The 24,199-nt window shown below is 34.0% G+C and overlaps 1 long non-coding RNA gene across 1 annotated transcript in view; it reads right to left on the reverse strand.

Annotated features, from left to right (window-relative positions):
* LOC143690249 (uncharacterized) overlaps positions 1–13,155 on the reverse strand; it is a 36,270-nt gene extending 23,115 nt beyond the window's left edge. Inside the window, exons 1-3 of the long non-coding RNA XR_013179061.1 lie at positions 13,023–13,155; positions 7,388–7,490; positions 955–1,065 (exon numbers count right to left, since the gene is read on the reverse strand). This is a non-coding gene — a long non-coding RNA (uncharacterized LOC143690249). The remainder of the gene's footprint in view (positions 1–954; positions 1,066–7,387; positions 7,491–13,022) is intronic.
* Positions 13,156–24,199: the final 11,044 nt, after the last annotated feature.

The raw sequence follows: 24,199 nt of genomic DNA on the forward strand, positions 1-24,199 counted from the left end.
TTTCATGAATAGGTCTATTTTAACATAGTAGCATGCAATCTATATCTGAAATCTTAATTCTAAATATGTCTCAATTATTTTATCTCAATTGTTTTAATTTTATCTTCTGTTCTGAGAAATGCATTTCTCATTACCTCTATTAATAGAGTTTCAAATTTAGTTTAAATGTGTAAATATAAACTGCATTTCTACAAAGGCTCAAAGTGCTGGAATTCTTCTGTTTTTCATTTTTCACATATTCATTGTGAATCCAGAATATGTAACCACTGTTCTGAATATTGAGAATGAAATGATAAGCCAGAGGAAAACAGATTCTACCCTTCTGGTGGGTCCAGATTTCCATAAAGAAAATGGACATTATTCTTATAATCAATTTTAGAGACATATAATTCCAACCTAAGGAAAAGTACTAAAGGAACATACAGTAACATATATATATATAGAGAGAGAGAGAGAGAAAGAGAGAAATACATATATTTTTGTGGAATTATAAAAGAACTGATTCATTAAGGGAAATCATGTATGAATTTCCTGAGTACATAAAATGAAGAGTCAGAGTTAATGAAATGCACATACAATGGGGCAAGACCTTTGAGAAATGCGGAAAGTTTGATGGGAAAGAGGAAGCCTAATGGCTGAAAATAACTGAAAAAACTTCCATGCTATCCTCATTTGGAGCCAAGGTTAATTATCTTGAGGGGACTTTATCAAGATCTCTTTATTAAGCAGATGGGAATATGTTGACTCAAATCTGGTCTCTCTGATGCTAAATCTGATGGTATATTTAAATCAAAAATCTTAATAGCAATATGGTAGAGTTGTCATTATCTGGCCTCCAGCCCTCCTTTCAATCTAATTTTCCATTCCACCCCATCATGTGACCTACATTCCAGTCAAATGATATTTTAAGATCTTAGAAGTCACAAACCAAATCTTACTGTTCTTTGTACTCACCTCACACCTAGCAAGATGCCTTGCTTCAATAGGAACTCAATAAATATTTATAGAATTTTGTTGCAATTTCTTAAAACAAAATTATTCTTCATCAGGAAAGTGTAGTTTCAACTGTAAATAACGAAATAGATAGTGCATATCAAAAAGAAAAGCAAAGGTTTTGTGTTGTAATTATTATTTGCTCTGAGACTAAAAACTAGCTTGACCAAAATGACATAATAAATAAATTTTCCACACCAATTATTACATAACATAGACAGTGTTCAGTCCAGTAAGGATCAATTAATTCCAAAATTAATTTTTAAGACAACAGAGCTCTGACCTTAAATATGCAAAGTTATTTGAAAATTTTTTTTGTTTTTATTTTTACACAGTTATCACTTACGTAATTTTGCTCTAATTTACATAGATTGTAAGTGGGCTTAAATTTACTATTTGGGCAACAAAGTGAACTATGAATAAATAAAATATCAACTAATATTTCTTATCTCAGAAACCCAGATATTTATTTTTTCTACAATTCAACCATTTGCTTTGTATAGTGAATTTATGATGGAGAATTGTCAAATAAATTTATAACCTGATTTATCCACTGTTCAATTACACATACAAAATGCGAATATTAAATACATTTATTTCTTAATTCTAAAGTGCAACTGAGATATTATTTGAGATAGTCTGTGTTAATGTTCCTAATGAAATTCTAATGCCAGGTGGTTTGCATTTCAGCATTAGAAATGAATGACATTATTTGTGTTTTGCGGTTTGATTTTATTTTCCTTTGTAATTGTTGCATCTCCTTCAGACTCATGCTTTCTAACCAATTTCCTACCACTAAGTCCAGTCTATTGAAGAAGAAATCTGGGGCAAAGTTAAGACAACAACTTTGACTTAACCTTCTCCATGATGGAGGAGGAGTTTCATTACTTCTCTGATGGATGAAAAGTGGGGGCGGAGTTTCCCCAATGATAGTATGCTGCATTATTTAAAGGAATTTTTTACTTGAATCTCACAACAGTCCTTTGAATAACGAATACTTATTATCCCCATTTAACATGGAGAAAATGGCATTCATCTGGTCATGAAGCAATAAGAAATAATGGATTGTTTTTCTCATATAATTTGAGTCCATGAAGTTGGAATAGCCTGTTTTAGTCACTTAACTATACCACTTGTTAGAGAGTTAGGTCCACTAAGGGTATTTCTAGCTTGAGAAAGCTGAAAGGAGTTCTCCCTTTCTCATTTTCTATCTGTGTAACCTAGGGAACTTTAACCTTCCTAAACTTCAGGTTTTTTCTCTCTAAAATGAGGATAAGAATAGCACTTGCCTTTTGGAGTTATTGGGATAAATTAATGACATATAGTGTGCAAACCACATAACCTAATGCCTGGCACTGAATTACTTTCGCCATTCTTATTCTTAATGATAGAAGCACTGGGAACTGCGTCCTAATTGCGAATCAAAGCTCTTTCCTGGTAGCCTGTGTTTAGGGGAGTTGTCGCTAATCCAGTCATCTGTATAACTAGGACAAGTTTAAGGCCTCTAAGGACTTTTGTAAAGATTAAAAGTAATAATGTATGCAATGTACCTCCCACAGTGCCTGGCATTGTAATGTCTTAACATGTGTGGCTTTCTTATTCTTCTTTGTGTGAATTATTTAAGCTGCAATTTTAATATAAGGGAAATGGAGCTATCGGTAGATGCAGGGACCACCAGCGAAGTCTTTACATCTCTATGGATACTATTTGGGTGATGTTATTTGGGTTGGAAGAGATACTGATGCCAAATTGCCAATTATGGTTTATGTGGATTTTCAGATTAATATGTTATACAAGAACTTGGCTACTAATATGGCAATTCTACTTTTAGAAGTCTAACAACATTACATAATGAAATCTAAAATTATGTTTTCAATGTCTAATAATCCAAATCCCCCAACTTTTTAAAATGTGGCTTTTAAAATTAATTTTGGTCACAGGAAACACCTTAAAATGAGTAGATTTCTTTAAGTTCCCTTTAAAGCATTTTGAACTATCTTCTTAAACTAACTCAATGAAATTATAAATACGGTTATATTAAAATATTTTAATAGCAAATGTGAAAATAATGTTTTTTTCTCTGTGGAAAGACTCTGTTAATTACCAAGTGGGATCTGTAAAAACACTGTATGTAAATAAGCACTGATGAGCTAAACCATAAGGAAATCAATTTCTAAGGTCAATTTGAAGAATTTCCTGATAATAAGCAAATATTATATTGTTTTATAGAGAAATTAAACCCATTCTATCGTTTGGAGATATTGCTACTAACTTTTTCTTTTCTGGTAGTTTAATGTCAAAAAAAAATCATTTAGTAGAGGTTAACATTACAACTTTTTTTTTTAATTTTACTAAGTTCAATTCAAATAAATCATATTCAGAGACCTGTCATTCCTCAAATTTCAAGGAAATAATCCAAGGGATCTAGATTACAAAATCCTACTTCTGTATAGTGGAGTTGCAACATATGCTCCTTTAACTGACTGAATTCAATTGTATGTGATCACTTGTTTCCAAACATAAAAATAAAATTAAAAAATTCTATTGAATTTGCATATGTATTTGCCAAAATAATGTAAATTATTTTATATATTATACATTTATATAAAATATTCAATAGATTTGCTTAAATTTTATATATTTTATCATAAATTTATGAAATTATAAAGGTAAAATTTGACTTATATGTACCATAAATATATGTTTTAAAACCTAACTCTGAAATAAATGGGTACATCTGGATTTGAATTCAACATTTTTGTAAAACTTCAACATAATATTTGATCAGCCTTTTATTCAGTGGCTACAATGAAAATAAATTATTAAATTCTTCAGACATTTTAGCTATGCATTTTCTATCATTATATATATTTAATGTTTACAGTATCAAATCAGAGCCTTTTTATATATTATGTCTGAATAAATAACAAGCTAATTTCAGAATATAGGCTTCTAATTGATAAGGTTAACAAATCATTCTTTTTCTGTAAATCCAAATGCCTTGAAATTGGCTAAAATAAATATTTATAAACATTCTAAAATATAACACTTAAAAATATTTAAAGAAATCGTGTTTACAGCACAGCTAAAAATATTTCTGCCAGTGATAAATGATCAATTCAGTCATTCAACAAAGTGAAATTAATATATTACCAGGCAATATTGCAGGTATTGGTGGTATAGAAATGAGTAAAAGGCAAATAAAGAAAAATCAGTGTCCACAGGGAGCTTGTATTTATTGGGAAGATCAGACAATAAGCAAGATAAATAATTACAATATACAATATGATAGATGTTGATAGATGATAACGAGAAAAAGTATTAAAAGACGTTGTTGAGGTGTTGCATAGATGGAAGTGCTAGGATTTTGAAAATAAAAATAAAGTAAGATTTCACTCAAAAAATAACTTTATTCAAAGTCTGAATATGGAAAGTGTGGTAGGTAGATTCAGCTGTCAGCTTGGCCAGGTGAAGGCACCTAGTTCTGTTGCTGCAGACATGAGCCAATGGCACGTGAACCTCATCTGTTGCTGATTACATCTGCAGTCGGCTAGGAGCTGTGCCTGCTGCAATGAATGTCGTTTGACTTAATTGGTTGGTGCTTAAATGAGAGAGCTCAACATAGCACAGCCTAAGCAGCTCAGCATTCCTCATCTCGGCACTCGCAGCTCAGCCCAGGTCTTTGGAGATGCAGAAAGGAATCACCCTGGGGAAAGTTGTTGGAACCCAGAGGCCTGGAGAGAAGGCCAGCAGAGATTACCCTGTGCCTTCCCACGTAAGAAAGAACGTCAGTGGAAAGTTAGCTGCCTTTCCTCTGAAGAACTGACAAAATAAATCCCCTTTTATTGAAAGCCAATCCATCTCTGGTGTGTTGCATTCCGGCAGCTAGCAAACTAGAACAGAAAGGAAGTAAGCCATGTACATATATAAGAGAAGAAAACACTGAAGGAGAACAGGAAGACTGAGAAAGAGCAGACAGAAATAGGGAAGGATACTAGGAAGCTGGATGAAGACAAAAGGTGGGAATGCTGGATCAACTCTGAATATTGCTGCAGATAAAATGGGAACTAAGAACTGATTTCATTATTGAGATAGAATTGTCAAATTGGAAGGAATCATGTTATTCAACCTAATTGGTAACAATAGTTGATTGGATTTTCCAATATCTACCAAATAGTTGTAGATAGTTGGGACTTTGTCCAAGAATACAAACACACAAACAAGTCAACAACAACAACAAAAAACACAACCCAAAAGCTAATTCTAAATCTGTTTCTTATGGAGGTGAAATCATGTGGCACCAAACATCGCCTTTGAGAAGGAGGACACTATTCCTCATTTAAAATAGCTCTGAAATAAAGGCATCCACTTGCTGGTAGATTTGTGCTGCTCTTATTTCATACTGTGCTCATTAATTCATCTGCTTTTCAAGTCACTGATTTTTTCCCCCTGCTTGACTCTTGATACTTGCTTTTAAAAATCATGAGTCTAGATCTTAGTGGCATATTGAAAATCTTCCCTTTGCCCTCTGGATTGAATCTGAAATTCACAAGCTTCTTTTCTGTTACTTTACCTCCTTTGTTTCCACTTCTATCAGCTTTACTGAGCACCTAATTTTGACTGGTGTGACAGATATTCTTATAAGTTTAGAATATTTAGCGAAATGGTATTCAAAAGAGTGCTGGGAAGTTCCCTGAACCTCCCAATCTGTAACAGGTTTTGGTGTAAAAAGGGGAAATCCCTTTGGATATATCTATGCTCTCTCAATGTTAGAGTTCATCATGTGACTGCTTCTGGCTTTGAGTTGTTAGAGGACACTTCCAGAGCAAAGCATTTAATTGTCAATAAAAGGCCATCTAGAGCTTTCCAAGCTCTTTAACTTCAATGGCACCCTTGAAATGGTGGTTGCTCCATAAATCTGGTTCTCTGAAAAATTGTGATGAGCAAAACATTCTCTCCCAATCCTGCTGATAGAGATGTGGTGTAAAGGCAAAACATGCTTTTGTTGTTTTAAGTCTCTGAGTTAGAATTGGATTTACATATAAATCTCATCATTCTATAACCCACCAAAAGAGGCTCTCAAGAAGTCTGCATCCAAATTCCCTTAAACGATTGTGAACTCAGTGATCTGTTCATAGGCTATAGAGAGAAGTGTGACTTTTATCATTCTGATTAAATTAAGTGCATTTTCATGCTGCTGGTCTTCATTTTGATTGAATTAAGTGCATTTTCATATTGCTGGTTTTCATTTTGATTAAATTAAGTGCATTTTCGCATTACTAATCTGAATTAGAAAATATTAGATTATTTCTAAAAAATTTGTAAACTTCAAAAATGTAAAGATCATCATTCCAATCCCAACATATAGTTAACATTTTAGTAATTATTTCAATCTTTTTATTCCTATTTCAAAATTATTACGTTACTTTAAAGTTAAAATAATCACTGTGTTGGACTGAATTATGTACCCCCGTTTACCCATGGTCTTGGTCTTGAACTGCATTCCTGTGGGTGTCAACCCTTTGTAAATAGGATCTCTTGAAGATGTTATTTAATTAAGGTGTGGCCCGATTGAGGATGGCCTTTAATCCACATAACTGGTGTCTTTTATAAGGGGAAGAAATTCACACTCAGAAGGATGGGGGAAGAGCCAGGAGCTGAAATCAGCTGGAAGTCATCAGGAACCAGAAGAGAACGAGGCCTTCCTCCTGTGATGGCAAAGCCAAGGAAGAAAGAACTGCTGGCGAGAGCCAGGAAAAGAAAACTACTGACATGGGGAGAAAGCAAGCCTTCTAGTCCCCATAACCATGAGCTGACTATTGTTTAAACCAATCTATTGCGTAGTATTTGTGATGGCTCCTGGAGAGCCAAGACTCTCATCTTTTTTGTGCATTAGTTAACTTCCACGTATTTTCAAAGAGCTTAATCTATATTAATCATTAAATGTTCACAACAGGCCTATGAGGCAGGAGCAAGTACTACCTTTATTCAATGGATGAGAAAAATAAAAGAGACAAAGAAAGAATAAATGAATTGCCCGAGTCTCTACAATAAGTAGTTTGTGGGAGCTATTTGAACCCAGAAAAATTGGTCCTAGTACCTGCAATAAATCACTAGTTCAGCTTCCTATGTTATTAAAATTGACATTATTTTAGATATTATTTTATGTACTTGACCATTTATCTGATGTTGGACATTAATGTTTTTTCCATTTTTTTATAAGTAATTTTGAGATAAATATTATTAGATGAACTTTCCTAATTGTATTTCAGATTATTTCCAGTAATAGATGCCTAGAGGGTTAATGCTGGTTTAAGGAATCTAAATTTGAGGAGAGGCATATTGATCAAAATTTTGTATTAATTTTTTAAAATTATTTTATTAGTTGAAATACCTGCTAGCAGTATACAAAAGAGTTCCCATTAAATGCGCTTGGATGTAAATCCAGCCCAGAATTATGGAAGAACATAAGGTAGGATGGAGAACATCTCACTCACCTGTGGGATCAGAATTAAAGGATAATATTAGATTACACAAATCTTGTATCCTGCCTACTTTGTGACTCTCCCTAAATCTATTTTCTGTGTGCCTATCCATAAAATATGTATATTCTGGCTTCATATTGGTTTGATCAAATGTGAAACAATGCAATGTCCGGGATTAGGAAGTAAGAAAAATAACCGGAAATTTCAGTGCAACACAGTATCAGAACTAAAGGGAACTCTATACTGTGCAACTTCAAATTAAGAGGATAAAATAAACTCATAATACAGGAGATAAATGCAAGAATATGACTGAAATTACAAAGTAGAACAAATGAATCTAATCCGGGAATGAATAGCAAAATTTCTATGCTTCTTTTATTAAGCATTGATTTTTCATAGGCTTTAAAAGGATTTAACTTATTTCTTGCAATTACAGAATGCAAGAAATCCATTGCTAATAATACTCGTTATTATGCATAGTGAACTTGGGGTGTTAGCAATGAAGTAAAACATGTTTAAATGTAAGGAGTAATACTGAGAGAATTCCCTTTTCATTTGCATTGTAAATAGATTCTGGGAAGTAATTGGAGGTTTCTAGAAGGTATTTTACTATTTTTTCCTTTACCACCTAATTTGAGTTCTGGCTTTTGACTTCAAACTGTACTAAAGAAGTCCTTGCCTTCAAAATAAAATCCTTAACTTAGCTGACCCTTTTTAATGACTCTTATATTGGTCACTATGGATTATTTTGAAACAGTGAACAAAGAGAAAAAAAATAGTTGAAATAAATTAATATTGTTTTTTGGCTTTTATTCCTAAGAAGAGAATATCCCAGTCAGTGGCTACAGGAACATGTTGGCATTTAAACTGTTACAAGTCATGTAAATTTTTGGATTCTAGGTTATTTTAAAAACTTAGTAATAATAACTATTCTGTCTATTTAAACAGTTGTAAGGCTGTCAGTCTTGAATGATCAAATATATGTGGAAATGTGTAAATTATCTAAGATACAAAAAAATGTGAAGTATTATTAGAAAGCCAATACTTAACAGGTATTAAAAAAATCCTAATATACCTGCTGTGTGATTAGAATTTTAAAATTCTATCTTTAACACACTCTGAATGGCTCTTCATATTCTCTTAGATGACGTTCTTGTTCATCTAACACTTTTCCATCCATTTCTGTCTCTGTGTCTTATCTAACTTAATCTACTACTACTAGAAAACATAAATGTTTCAGTTAACTTAACTTTATTTAGCAGCTAGACTACTTCTGTTAAAGAAAGCAAATGGTATTATACCACTAAATGAAATGTATCAATCCCATTTCTGAACACCTCTAATATGAAATATATCTTTTAGCATCTGGTATTAACTATCTTGTTAAATTGTCTATTTAGATATGTAATTTCCTTTTGAATGTAGGTATAAGTTCTTCGGCATCAGGGACTGCATCCTATACATGATTTCCCTGTGCAGACTTATAATAGTTCCTGTAAATAATGTGCAGTAAATGCATAATAATTATATTTCTCTATTATTCATATTTAAATGTTTTCTGAGCTCTATGATATCAACAGCTTGTCTCATATTGCCTTAAAAATTACCTTCATTATAACACTAGGTGGTACTTAATGCATATTTTAAAATATAATATGATACAAGAAAATGCCTTGTTTAAATGCAAGAGCCATACATAATTTTACCCATGAGACATTAATAAGGAACTATAGAGAATATTCTTTGCAAACCATAAGTTAGTATGAATGCTCACCAGGCATAATAAATTATAGATATTTATGCTGCTCTTAAGGTAATTCTACCATCTCCTAATTGAAGAACTGGATTGGGAATAAAAGAATCAGTAGGATAATTAGAATTTATATGTAATCTTGTAGAGTAGTACAGGGCTATTACTTTTTTTAAAATTCCCTTGAAATTGAAAGGGAACACTGGGGTTCTTGACAATGAAAAAAGAAACAGACGTATTCTATTTTGGATTAAAAAAATAACCATAATATAAATCAATTCAACTACAGAATAATAATGGAAATATAGCCTCTTTTTCTAAATATTTTTCATAACATTACCAAGTAAATAGCCCACATCTTTAATTTTATTATAGAGCAGAAAATCTAATGCATAGGTACATGATTTTACTACATTTAGAAATTGTTTTATCATAGATTTGAACACTCATATCTAGATCAGATATAATAATCTAAGAATAAACTGGCAATCCCAAATCCCAAATCCAATCTGGGGGTAGAGGGATTTAGGAGCTCTGACCCAATGGACATTAATTGGCTCTCAAACAATTTGCTATCAGCAATTGGAAATTTTTTTCTGCAATATGCTGGAGGGTATTATCTAATTACTTATTTATATTTTCCCTTGATATTTTCATAAGATATAATTTCTTTTTTAAAAAAGGTACTGTTTTACAGTGCAGAAAGTAAAATTTGGATTTTCATATTTACTCAGGAATGAATACAAAACATTGGAATCTTGCTTTACTGTACTGACAATAATATTCATTGAAGTTCTGTCTTTCTGGGAAGTCCAAAATTTGTCAGATTTTGCAAGCTCCAATTCATAGTTTCAGTGGCCTGTACTTCTTTCATCTAATTCAATCACAAGTGGTATAATTTTAGCTTGAAGTGCTGGACCATACACCATGGTGGCTGATTTAATGGAGTAGGATTTTGGTTTCTAGTTAGGTTCCATTACCTCCATATTGAAACAAGGCCAGAATTGAGCTCTGTTGTTGTTTTCCAATTTCACAGATGTCCCCACTTAAAATTTTGGTGGATTTTTTTCCTAATATGAAATCTCCTTATAATATACAATTTGAGACCAAAAATAAAGTAAAAATTGATAGCTCCAATAAGTATTTTGTTATTATTGCCTTAGGCAAATATGCCAGTCTAGATATTAAATATAAAAGTACAATTTGCAGGAACTGTAATAAACTGTCAAACAAAAAGTGATATACTGAATCTTACAAGAAGATAATTCAAAATAACATGGCTCCATTTAAAACAGATATCCACTTGGGTTGACTAATCATATCTGTTTATTTCTCCAAAAATCAAACTGTTCACAGTAACCCACAAACTGATCTGTATTCTTATGAAAGTGCAGCATAAAAATTAGGCATCTTCGTATCTGGAAATCAAGCTGCCTTTAAACATTAAAATCAATGCTTAAATTGTTTCAAGAAATGAATAGAAAATAAATCCTGACTGTAAATTTTATGTGGCCAGGAACCTTCTGCAAGTGAGCTATTGAATTATACAGTCACTTGACATGAAACTGGGCATTCTCATGATGAATTTCAAATAGGTCTTATTAAAGTAATGTGACCTGGGTCTTGGGTTAGGCAATTGCTTTAAAGGGTTTATTTGACAATTTTCTTAAAAGGAGAAGTTAAGTTGTCCTATTCATAGGTTGCCTATTGTAAATATATTTATGCTTGTTTCTGATTCTATGCATCTAAATAATGGCAAACCTCAAATAGAAAAGAAAAACATTAATTTAAATTGGTGAAGGGATTTTATTTCTTTAATTTTTAATATCTTCATATAAGGTTTCAGATGTGACTGAATTGTAAAGGGGTTTTATTAAGATTAGATGAATATGAATCTATAAGGGAGAAATTTTAAAATATTCTTGGTTTATCCTATCAAATTAATTATCTGTATTTATTTATCTATAGAAATTTTATGAGTACAAGGTTTTTCATGATTAATTTTTCTTATCACTTGAAGAACACACTAAAGTTTAATGAAGCAGAGCACTAGACTAGTGGAAAAAGATGAAGATATAGCCGTTTTTTATTATAAACTATGCATATGATGTGTCAAAATGAAGAAGTCCATTATCTTCATTAGTTATAAGACTGAGGCTTCCTTTCACTGCCCTCAAAGTGTAAGAGAAAATAATTTCTAAGTCATGCTGCAAATACCATCATTCCAATTCAGAATCATCTCTTTTCTTCTATTCAGGAGAATTGGATCTGGGAGTGATATTTCAGGTCCAACCGTGGGCTACAGTTAAGGTTTAGAACTTTCTCAGAAGTCAGGGGGAAGGTTTAAGATGAGAAGTTAATATTAAACAGGAAGGCTTTTATCAAAATTACCAAGTCAAAAGAAGAGCAAGTTATGAAAGTCAAATTTTGAGAGGAACCCCAGCACCAAGGATGAATTCAACATAAAACAGATAGAAGGAGAGATGACTTCATTTATTTACTCTGTGATGCTAAAGAACAAGTAATACACAATCTGGACAGCATCTCCAGTCCACTGTATTATAATCCGGAATCACTAGGTGCCGCCTGAACATCTGATCTGAGTAGGCCATATTGTAGATGCTACTGATATAATGCGAATGAGACAGAAATTATCCCTGCTTTCATGAAGCCTTCATTTCAGTAAGTGATACAAGCAGGCAGATAGTAAGCAAACAGTAAGTAAAGTGCAAAAGAAAACCAACTGATGATGAGTACAATTCAGAAAATTAAAATAGAGTGATGTAATTAAGAATATTTGACTGATTACTTAGACTGGGTGGCCAAAGAAGCATTCTCTGGCTATTGGGTGAAGAGTAGGTTATAAACAAGAATAAAAGCAATGTTAGTAATTGAGATGCTCTTGAAGTTTTGAGGTGCAAGAGGACAATGGTATGAGCTAAGATCAGAGTAGAGAAAAGGGAGAAAGTGAAAATATGTGTGATATATTTTGAGATACTATTAGACAGAATGTATTCACAGATTCAATGCGAGAATTATGGAAAGAGGGAAACCAGAATAATGCTTAGATATCTTATTTGAGCTTCTGGGTCTATAGTTAGAATTACTGAGCTGAAGGAGGCAAGGTTTAAAGGGAGAAAATCAGGGTTTTCTTGAGAGAGATAAATTTAAGATTTGAAAACCCCATTATATCTAATGGAGAAGTCAAGGAAACAGAATTATAAATAAAGTTCTAAAGTGGTGATGTTAATTTTAGGTAGCCCATATATTTTAATATCTCTGTTGATATTGATTGCCATGGCTTTGCATTACTCCCCTTGGTTTTGTTTTTTGCCATCTGAAACTTCCATGATTTACATTTTCTTAAACTATAAATTCCAAAGACTTTCCCACCATTTTCATTGGCTCTGTATCATTAACCTCAGGAAATTTATCAAACCTTTTCAGAGCTTAGAATATAGTACATGAAATGGCTTCATGCATAAATTTAACAAAAAAACATATTTGCCTGACTCATGGGCTGTTTCCCACTCTGAACTTTGGCTCTTTTTCTATAAAGATAAAAAAAAAACTTGCTAGTGCTTTTCAATTTAAAAAATTATGTGGAACTCGAGTGGGAAAAAAAAGAACAGTCTCAAGAGGAACCCCAAGATAATAGACGAAATAAAGCAAAGATGCTCCATTTGAAGGGATAGAAGAGTTCAGCTTAACATTCTATGCCTCTCATTGGTATCCAGAGCTGTTCAATTAGGGATGCTGCTTATATGTCATAGGATTAAATACTATCTAAGCACCTTGTAAGTCTGTTTTATGATTTTATGAAGATAATGCATCAGGAAGGATGTATCTCCTGTGGATCCTCCTGGGTCTGAATTAGTTTTAGACTGTTGCCAATTCCAGAGTATGCAGGTAGTAACCTGCAGGTGGTAACCTGCATAGGGAAGAAAGAAACAGACAGAGATGGAGACAGAATCTGACACTCAAAGATGTTCTGGATAGTGCAGGGCAGTGGCTCTATGATTTGATATACGTGGCACATAATCCAGAAACTAGAAAAACCACACACTGACTATTGAGATTTCACAGTGTGGCACTGTATATCTTCTTTTATTCAGAATCAAAGGCAAAGGATCCAGTTTTTTCTAAATAATTGAGAGATTAATTAGTTATCCATTTTATCACTGAAGCCGCCTTCTCTTTAGATAAATGAATAACAATGAATAATCCATTATCTTCTCAAAACTTTTAACGTATGCACATGAAACATATTTTAGCAGCATTGACTCTATGAATCTCAGGCATCATTATGAGAAGTTATGCTTTTGTTGTGCTTTAGATGTAGAAGATGGCTCTAAGATTTATTGAGGATTCAGAGGACCAATTAATTTAGTGTATCACTGTTTTATTATCTATAACAATTGGCCATTGCATCATATTGAATTGTCTCCACAATTGTTAACAGACACCATTAGGAAGTATTCCAATGTATGTAACCAGTTTTTAACCCTGAGTTCAATAATTTTGCAAGTAAAGATGATTCATTTCAAAGGCTATTGTCATCAAAGTGGTTGTTTTTTTCTTCTTCCAATCTGTGCTGGTTTGGAGCTGTTATGTACCCCAGAAAAGACCATGGTCTTTTAATCCATTCTTGTGGGTGCAGACCTATTGCGGGTGGCACCTTTTGGTTAAATATTCTCCATGGAGATGTGACCCACCCAATTCTCCCAAGGATTCCTATACTGGAGTCCTTGGTGAGAGGATAAAGGACAGTGAAAGCATAGAGCTTAGAGAGAAATGCCCTGGGAGAAGCAAGCAAAGACCCACAGAAACTGAGTCACTTGAAACTAAACCTAAGAGAGAAGGACCAGCAGATGCCATGTGCCTTCCCACGTGTGACAAAGGAACCCCAGATGTCAGCAGCCCTTCGTCAGAGAAGGTATCTTTCTCTTGATGAAATCTACCTTATGTGGTACATTTGTACATTCTCATGGCCTTCATAAATTTGTAACCTAATAAATCCCAATTGAAAAATCCAACTCTTTCCTGGTACATTGCATTCTGGCAGCTTCAGCAAATCAAAACCCAATCCATTACTATAAAATGAATTGAGCACCTACTACATCCCAGAATTTGTTCTTAGCATATGAGCTATATTAGTGAACAAGACAAAAATATTTGTGTTATATTTTGGTGAAGAATGATGCTGAATTGGTAAACATTTTAAAATGTCAAGTATTTTAGAACATGCAATGTGCTATTAAATAAAAGGTAAATTAAAGGAGCATGAGAGAGATTGGGAGTATTACATTGTAAGCCATTTTAAGAACTTCAGTTTTTACTTAGGTGAAATGGAAGCCACTGCAGGATTTTAGCCTGAGAAGTGGCATATTTATTTGGGTAAGGCAAAAAGGGAATCACCTGGGAGGGGATCAAGAGATGGACTGCAGTGCCTCCTGTTGTACATCACTCAGATATCCCATGAAGGACTGCAGTACTCATTCCCTTAGTTGGTGTATCAGCCTTGATGAATGGGAGTTTATATTTGTGTCTACTTGTATAAGTTCATCTGCATGACTCTTCCTAAGACCTTCTTGTTTTCAGTCATTCAATCTTTCTATTCTCAGGTCTCCAAACAATCAGCTAAAGATTCACCAATGTCTGGGATTTTAGGGGCTTCAGTTGATCCTAGTAGGAATTCTGTAGCTAGGATGGACTTCAGAGTTATCTAAAGTTTGGCAAGAGGTTTGGGCCTCTCTATCATGCATCAAATATTTATTAGATGTGAATGACTGCTGTAGGTGGAGCATAAACTTGGCACATCAGCACCTTTCTATGCCAGGGGGATTCTGGAAAAGGGACCCAGCTGTGAGGTCTTAGCAGCCAATACCCTTGAGATTCCAGCAGGATGAGTACCTCAGTGCTGATGAAGGGATCTCGGAGCATTGTACAGCATCCACTTTATCAGCTGAGATAAGGAAAGGCATGATGGAGCAGATGTGAGGAAAAGACTGAATTTAGCTTAGATAAGGTCAATTTGATATCCAAATATAGATTTGAGTAGGAAGTTGGATATAAGTCTAGAGTTTGGGGTAAAGTTCTTGGACTAAAATAAAATTGTGATTCCTTATGTTTGTTCTTTCAAGAGCTGAAGGACTTATACGAATGAATATTTAACGTCTCAAATTGTATACTGTCTTGTGCCTGTTTATCTGGTTTTTCATCCTTCTCAACTGACAGATTGTTCAATACTCAGTACTGCTCCTGCAATTTATAACACTCAATTTTCCTTTTGTCTTCCACCATCTTGTTTCTAGTCAGTTTTTTCTTCTAATTTTCCACGTTTTGGTGCCTCTTATTGTTTCTTTGTTTGTTTTCCATGAACCAAGTCAAAAATAAAATGCCTTTCCTAAATATTTTACTTATTGTCTTCCCCTTTCTAAGCCAATCCATTGAGAAACACAGTCAGTTCTATTACCAAATATATTTCAAACTCATCCACTATTCTCCACTTTAACTGAGTACTCTAGTCCAAAGTATTATAATTTCTCACCCAAACTGCTGCAACAGCCTCCTAAATGGACAACTTATTCCTCCATTCTCCCCCGCTAATCCATTTCTATATAGCAGGCATAGTTCTCTTTTAAAAATACATGCCTGATCATGTTACTTTCAACTGAAATCCTCCACTGGTGTTCCTTTCGACTTAGAATAAGATCCAAAATCCTGAGACTGCCCCATAAGGACCTACATGATGAGTTGTACCTGCCTTACCTCATGCCTTATCTCCCCCTTTTCACTATGCTGTCATTATACTTATACTTTTTAAGGCTCATAAAGATAAATTCTTCTTATTCTTAGAATAAGTACATGTTCTTGTCCTGCTGAATAGATGTCATCTCTTTTCCCCTCCAGAAACACTCTCTACCTTGTTCTCCACGTTGATAGGCTGATCTGTATGGACAGTGTCATCATTCTCCCTGTTTTCTGGTCTGTCTATAGGTTTGGCTACCAATGAAACTTAGTAGGAAATAGCAGGGAAGGAAGAAAAGTACTGAGAATGAGCATGAATTTGTCCTTTCCCTTGACCAAAAGGAACAGTTACTTCTATTGTGGCTTCCTCACTACATTCTTTCCAGATTCTTATATCCAGTCATTTCCCTAGCACAATTAGGCTTAGGTTTCTTCAAGTCCCACTGTTACTAACTGGTAATCCTGTGTTCTCCCTTGAGGTTTCCCTAAACTCTGACCAAATCTTTACAATTGGCTCCTTTATTAAACTCTTCTCAAATTCTTCTAATTTGAGTGCACTATGTGTTTCCTACTAGGAGTTTGATTTACTCAAACTTTAAGCTAGTCAGTTCCTACTCAAAATAAATTTCATGCTCTGCTTAAAATCTCACTTCTTTACTGGAATTTTTAATTGTATGTTGGGATAATTTTGACAACAGGTAACTAAAAAAGCCAACTTAAATTTTCTACAGTAGTAGGAAGTTATGTAATAAATTGATAAATCTCATGCTCAATTAAATTATGAAGTACCTGTGTTCTTTCTGCCACTGTAGTCTGCCATTGATCTCGATGGTTTTAGTCTAAGGCAGAGCCTCCAATTTCCACTCTCATCCTATGAAATTACTGGCAGCAACAATTAGGATGACCTGCTTTCTCTCTCATTTATGTTAAATAAATGGTAGAGTGATTGGCTTCTGTGGTCCTCTTAAGAGCTGGGTGACTTAGTTGTCCCTGAAAGACTCCAAGAATCATTGGCTAGAATTGAATCATATGCTAAAAATCACTAACAAGTGTCATGGGATTAATTTTAAGATTAATCAGGCCAAATCCTATGTCTTTAGTCCTGAAGCAAAAGAGCTTCTATAGGGGAGGACTAAAATTCTAAGTAAGGATGAGGAGCTTTGGGGAAAGAGAAAAAAAGAAATGGATGTTGAGTAGATAACCAGCATTATATATTACATCTGCCTTACGCTTATCCCCCTCATAAATCAGTTCTCTTGTTCTAATTCTTATACTCCTTGCATTTCTTTCATAGGACTTATATTAAATACAGTTATTTCTGTTGTTATTATTTAATGTCACTCTCCCACTAGCATATAATCTCTGCAAGTTTTGGTTCACTATTTTATCCTGAGTGCCTCACACATAGTAGGAGCTCAAAACAATATCGTTGAAAGATTGCCCAGAGTAAACCTTTACTTCTATCAGTCATGTAATCAAATATAATATAGAAGGAGATAATCTTTTGATTGCTTTCTTTATATTATCACTGCTTATTTTTTAAATCTCCTTTGAATTAGGAGCTCCAATAGATGCATGGGGATTTTAGTTTCTAGGTATCTGAGACTTTGATATAATTCTCTTTCTCTCTCTCTCTCCATATATATGTATATATTATTTTCTATTTTGGATTTTAAAAATAGAGTATATACCAAAAAAAAAAAAAAAGCTTGCTGAAAGATGTTGCAATAGGCATTACCAAAAAGGGAAGGCTATTGATGTGTTTTAATGAACCTGGAAAAAGTGTGAAATATTCATTATTTCTAGCAATCATTTATCAGAAGATAAAAGCCCAGTGATTTTTTTGTTTTTTTTTTTTTGTTGTTGTGTTTTTGTACCTGAACTTTCCTGTTTGGAGAGGAGAATATGTTATCAAAGTAGATGAATTGATTAAAGTGCCTCTATTGTTATTAGAGTTAGAATATGTTACTATTCTTTCTAAAAATTAAATATGACTTCATTTTGATTGTGTTAAATCTAAGAAAACTGTATCATGTCCAGGATATGTAATACAGAGTAGAATATCACACTTTCTATTGGGCACTCCAGAAGTTACGTTTACATTATAAAATGCTATGCACAAATAATAAATGCACCATTCCCTGAGATCAATGAATTGATAAGAGAATAAATTATGAAATGAACTCATATGTATTATCAAAGTGTTAATTATTAGTGTAAAATTTGGAGTGCTATGGAATTGGTAAGATATAACTATTTATTAGGTTACAATGGTATTATATATATCACAATAGTTAAAAACCGAACCTCAATACTGAATCATTGAAAATGTTACTGTAGCCTGAAAAATGTATACATGCATATTTTTAGGCACAGAGAAAGGTTATGCATAATATAAAATATACTAGTATAAAATATACTAGTCTGAAAAATGTGGAAGGTGAAAGGTTTCTATTAGAAAATTATCCTGAGAGCTGTATCTGGTTAGACTTGCAAGAATTAATTTCAGTAAAGTATTATTCACTCTAATATGGGAAAACTTTATTTTACAACTTGTGAGACAAAATTTGAATAAATGGTGTATTCAGACGTATGTGGGTATATGTTTTTAGTGAGTTGTTGATGACCAGATTTTCCAAGGAGACTTTTATTATCATTAGCAAGAAACACTACTTTATGATTACATATTTAAGGAAGGTTGTAAGGACATTGAAGCAATAATCTTTCCTCTTATAATGGTCTTTTAAGAAATGCTATGCTGCAAATTGACATAAGACAAGGGGAAAAGACCAAAAATTCTCTTTTTCTTGAGCTTAAAAAATACATAATAACTATATCTGAGTTTTTTTTAAGTGTATTTTATTTCAACAAGCATCTTTGAGTGACTACACTTGACATTTCACTATGTTCTGGATGAATGAAACTTGACATGTAATTTCAGAAGCCACACAGACAAGAAGATAAGATAGACTTTTAAATAAAGAACCATCCAACCATAAGTACAGGTAGATGGTGAGACAATTTGTAGTGCAAGCACAAAGTGTTCAGTTGATTTATAAAGATTAGCTTTATTTGTGGAGATCATCAATAGGTTTTTAGAGGAAGAGGAAGAGGATTTGGGCTTGTTTCAAGGGACAGATAAAAATCTTTAGCTGGAGAGAAGAGAATTCCTGGTGTAAGGTCTTTTGTAAACATGAAAAATGTGGAAGAATTATGAGCATGATTACAAATCATTTGCTATAAATTTGAACTGTTAAAGAAACACTCTGGGACACCAAATCTGTTTTATTCTGTTTCAAATGGAAGTATTTTAAAGTCATTCAGTGATTACCAAGTTTTCATTGAATTTGACTGCCTCATATTTCTAGACCACTGCTATAAGAGAAAACAGAAAGGTAAGCTATATCATTCCTATAAGTAAGTAAGAGAACTGATTATTAAGCATGACTGAACAGTTGTTTTTGTATACAGAAGAGATAACAAAGCTAGGAACTGTCAATGGAATTCCAAGTGTCTGGGCAAGGAAGAAAGTACCTTTTCTTAAAAGAAGAATTTTTATATGTGACCAAAGTAAAGTTTCTAGGCGAAGTTTTGATCAAGAAATATTAGAGCCAGGTTAGTGTAAGAGCAGTGAGATGAATGCAAATGGGGATCAACATAGGAACATAGGTGGTCTCTATAGTTGACTCATTTCTACTATTTATATCAAGACATTTAGACAATTACGAGTCATTTAATGGTCCAGAGACATGGTAAAGAGAAAGTGAGAAGTTGCTCATCTGTCAGGGATAACAGGAAAAAAACCAACAAACATGGCTATGAATGAAAATTCATAGATAGACAAAGAGTGTTTTATCTATCAGCATCCTGAGAGGAAAGAGATGACATACTTTAATTGGGTAATTGGTGAAGTATTTAATAGAGTTTATGGAGACTGTAATAGGTTAGTAATATATGTAACCTACTAACACTACTAAGCCTAAAGAGGAAATTTCTGCCATAATTCATAGAGAAAAAAACAGTGTGAAAAAGACCAATGGATATGAACTAGAACATTCTCAGTCTTTGGGAACCCCACTGGAAGAGAGACAGTAGAATGCATACTTGAACTTCACTTCCCTTCTTGCCTTGATCTTCTGTCAGTGGTTCTCCTTAAAACCAACCATAAACTGTAGGCTAAGGGACTACATTGATGCAGGTCAAATTGGCCAGCCTCCTGAAACATAGAGTAGAGGGAGGAAGAGTACAAAACAATAAGGACAACAAACAGAAGGCTAGTGCTTAGCATCAACATATCCCCTTAGGATCTTCTCCAGGCTAATACCCAAAAGCTGCACATTCATAGGGTATGAAGAGGGCAAAGATGAGTTCTTAAGAGGAAAACCACAACAACAGCAAACTTTAAGAGATCTCTCTTTATCTTATTATTTGCATCCATAGGATGTTATATAGCTATTCATTTAGTTCCCTTAGTCTATTGTGTCCTTTATAGCCTTTGGGAACAAGTTATGGATAAAGAAAGATGGCATTATCAAGTGTAGAAAATACTTCACAGAGATTATTTACAGTATTCAGCAAAGGGAGCATATTTAATTTTGCCAATACTTGATCACTAGTGATACGAAGGAAAATTCATATAAAGGAAGTGAGAAAAGAATCAATATTTCAGAATGATTGAGGCACAAATGTTCCCAGAAGATTTCAAGGATGTGAGTCTAGGTTTTTCTTTCAAGAACTGTGATGGTAAATATACCATTGAGAAGAAAAAAAAAAGGGTTCTTCCTTGGGATTCCACAGAATGGGATATGTTTGTAAAGTACCAGTGGTAGAAGAAGACATTTATCAAGTAAGGTAGAAATTGGGAAAGAGTAATTAAGGGGGTCACTACAGGAGATTCATCTACTACTAAAAGTAGTAGATGAATATGACACCAGAGTTAGGTGCTCAGTAAAGAAATAAGATATTTCTTCTTTTGAGACCAAAAGATTTTGTGATGATTCAGAGAAAATTTGGAGTTGAGAAAAAACAAGTTGAGAAATTCCATTGTAGTTTATGCCACGTCTCGGTAATGCAGGAAGTGTGGTCATCTGGAGATGTGTGAGCTGCACTGCAGTATATTTCCATTAAATTCTTTTGGTCAAAAGGAACACAGATCCATTCAAATTATGTGAAGTGGTATGAGAGTTATTTTGTAGCTGCATAGAGACTAAGGTCACAACTTACAGAAACTCATTAAAAGACAATAAGGTCTTGGGAGAAGCCCAAATGGGTTCTGGACTTTCTCAAAAATAAAGGTTCTCAGAATCTGTGGTGGTTAGATTCAGGAGTCAATTCATCCAGGTGAAGGTGCCTAGTTCTATTGCTGCGGACATGAGCCAATAGCATGTGAACCTCATCTGTTGCTGTTTACATCTGCAGTCGGCTAGGAGGCATGCCTGCTGCAATGAATGATGTCTGATTTAATTGGCTGGTGCTTAAATGAGAGAGCTCAACGTAGCTCAGCCCAAGCAGCTCAGCATACCTCATCTCAGCACTTGCAGCTCAGCCCAGCCCTTTGGAGATGCAAAAGGAATTGCTCTGATTGTTGGAACCCAGGAGTCTGGAGAAAAGGCCAACAGAGATCACCCTGTGCCTTCCTACATAATGAAAGTTAGCTGCCTTTCCTCTGAAGAACTATACAGTAACTAAATAAATCTCCTTTTATTGAAAGCCAATCCATCTCTGGTGTACTGCATTCTGGCACTTAGCAAACTAAAACAGAATTCAAAGATGGCGCGTTGCTGGATATGCATTTTAGTGCTCTGCCATCAATGTAACTCAGCTACTTTCTTTGTTTCTATCTTCTTTTTCTACTATAAACTGGGTGTGTATTTCTAGACTGCTCATTTGAAAATATTCTGACCACCTTTGCTAGAAATCATTGTTTGCCTTTGGTAAGAATTATGTATTCAACCTCTGGAACCACAGCTCATCTGTCCTTGGATCAAGCGCTCATCTTTGATTTAATTATTTGTGCAGACACTTTGGAGTCACAGAATATTCCTGTCTCTGAGTACTTTACATCAAAAAAAGGAGCACAGCTAATTCCTTAAAAGTGGAAGGTAGGGATCAGGAATGATATATCCAGCATGAAGTAAGACACTGATATTGCAAATGAGTCAAATTTCATAGAAAGCCAAAGTTAGGGCCAGTCACAAAAAGGTTTCCCTAAACTGCCCAAATTTCACTGGCTCACAGATAAGGATGGTGCTCAAGACCAGAGAAGTAACCTTTATTAATGAGGTACTCTTTCCACCTTTTGGGAGATAGATGATATAGATCTGACCAAAAAGGTATCCTTCCTGAAAAAGAGAATAATACTGGATACTATAACCCAGTTTCCTAAATAGTTACAATTCTAAGTGAATTTATTACCTCAAATATCTGCATTTAATACTATTCCCTTACCCATCAATTTGCACCCAGAGAGAGCCTGTGAAAAAGGAGGGCAAGGATAGGCGATCCTTCTGAATCTCTATTTTTATTAATACTTTATTCCACTGATATTTATTCCATGGCTGCTATTGACTGTTGTGACTTAAGTACTGTTCTAGGTATTGAGGACATACTTTCAAACAAGAGATAACAGCATCTTCAGACTCTTTTATTTCTCTATTTCTATTGATGACTGGGCTGTGTACTCAACAGGTAGATGCTTGAAAAGTTGTAAATCAATAAGTTAGTAAGGGAAATTAAAGGAAAGGCTTTTGTGGATGATTACTGGGATTAATCAATGCATTTTAAATTAGGCTTGTGTCTACAAGGCAAAAAACAAACAATCTGTAGAGTCAGGCTAAGAGCCAGGGTTAAACAGAAGGGACATTTATGTGCTGGGTCATAAAGTTTTTTCTACAAACCTAGCCAAGCTAATTAATATTAATTTTAAAGATTGAGAAAATATCCAGATTTATTTATTATTACTTTTTTAAATCACTTGTAGTAATTCCTTCCCTACATCACAATCCTTTGACCTTTTTTCTTTTGTTTTTAACCTACTTTTACTAATACTTTAAACATTTTTCTCTTCATTTTATGCCTTTTTTCTCTACCTTTCAAATTCAATATAACTCCTCTAGGAAGCATTAGTAGAATAATCTAATTCTCTACAGTATTAATAAAATGCATTCCCTTACATTTCCTAAATTTTCTAATATAACTAATAATAAAATTTATTATTATTCATTATATCAGGGTTTCTATAAACATTAGTTTTGACAAAACGGACTGCACATTTTCAGACCTTGATTCCAGTCATCCCAATCATCAACTCACCTCAACCAGAGATGTCTTTCTGGATTTTCTAGTTCTTTACTTACATCCAAGTAATTTATATTCGATGTTGATCTTCTTTAAGTTATCCTAAAATAGTCAAGGACAATCTCTCATCTATAGATTGATTGGATTACTATTGGTGCTCAGTAATTCATAAGTCAACTAAAAATCAAAATCATCACATTAAAATTAATTTAGACAGAGATGCAGTTTGTTAATGGTAGATTATGACATTATGACATAATGGCATAGGCCTCACCGTCCTGAAAATAATGATTGTAAACTGCCAAGAAAATGTATAAACAACCACAAATATCTCTTTGACAGCACTGGAGAAGCTGGAGGGCAGAAACCAGAGGATATAGTCCTTGAAAGATGGGCATGGAACTGTCCAGGTACATGAGAACCACATTTCCATAGCTTTTTAACTCAGGGCACTCGGCAGCCCATCAGGTTCTAGGCTTTAAGAAATTGAGTAGAAATCTGAAAACGTTTTGGCTTAAGGTATCACAGAATGAAGTTCAGGATTTTCCAGACTGGCTGAAAATTGAGGGAGCAAACCTGGATGGGGCCAGAAAATCTGTGGCTAAACTTCCCACAGATGGTGCACACATTTTGCCTTCCTAGAGGTAACATCAGAGTACAGAAGTCACAGAAGTTTCAGCTCCTCCTCACCACAGGGGAGGGAAAAGAGTTTGGAGTCAGAATTAGCAAACTAAGAGGGTTCAAAAATGCCTAGACTTTCTACAAAGCCACCTGAACTAAGCATAAAAACTGGCTTCAACGTGTTCAAGGTAACCAACCAGCTAGTAATTTATCTGCCTCAGAAAAACCACCAATATTTTTCAGAAGTTAACAGCAACCAAAATCCTGTAATATGCCATATACAATACCAGTGCATATTTAAAAT

The sequence above is a fragment of the Tamandua tetradactyla genome, chromosome 7 (assembly GCF_023851605.1).
Source record: "Tamandua tetradactyla isolate mTamTet1 chromosome 7, mTamTet1.pri, whole genome shotgun sequence".
NCBI classification, from domain to species: domain Eukaryota; kingdom Metazoa; phylum Chordata; class Mammalia; order Pilosa; family Myrmecophagidae; genus Tamandua; species Tamandua tetradactyla.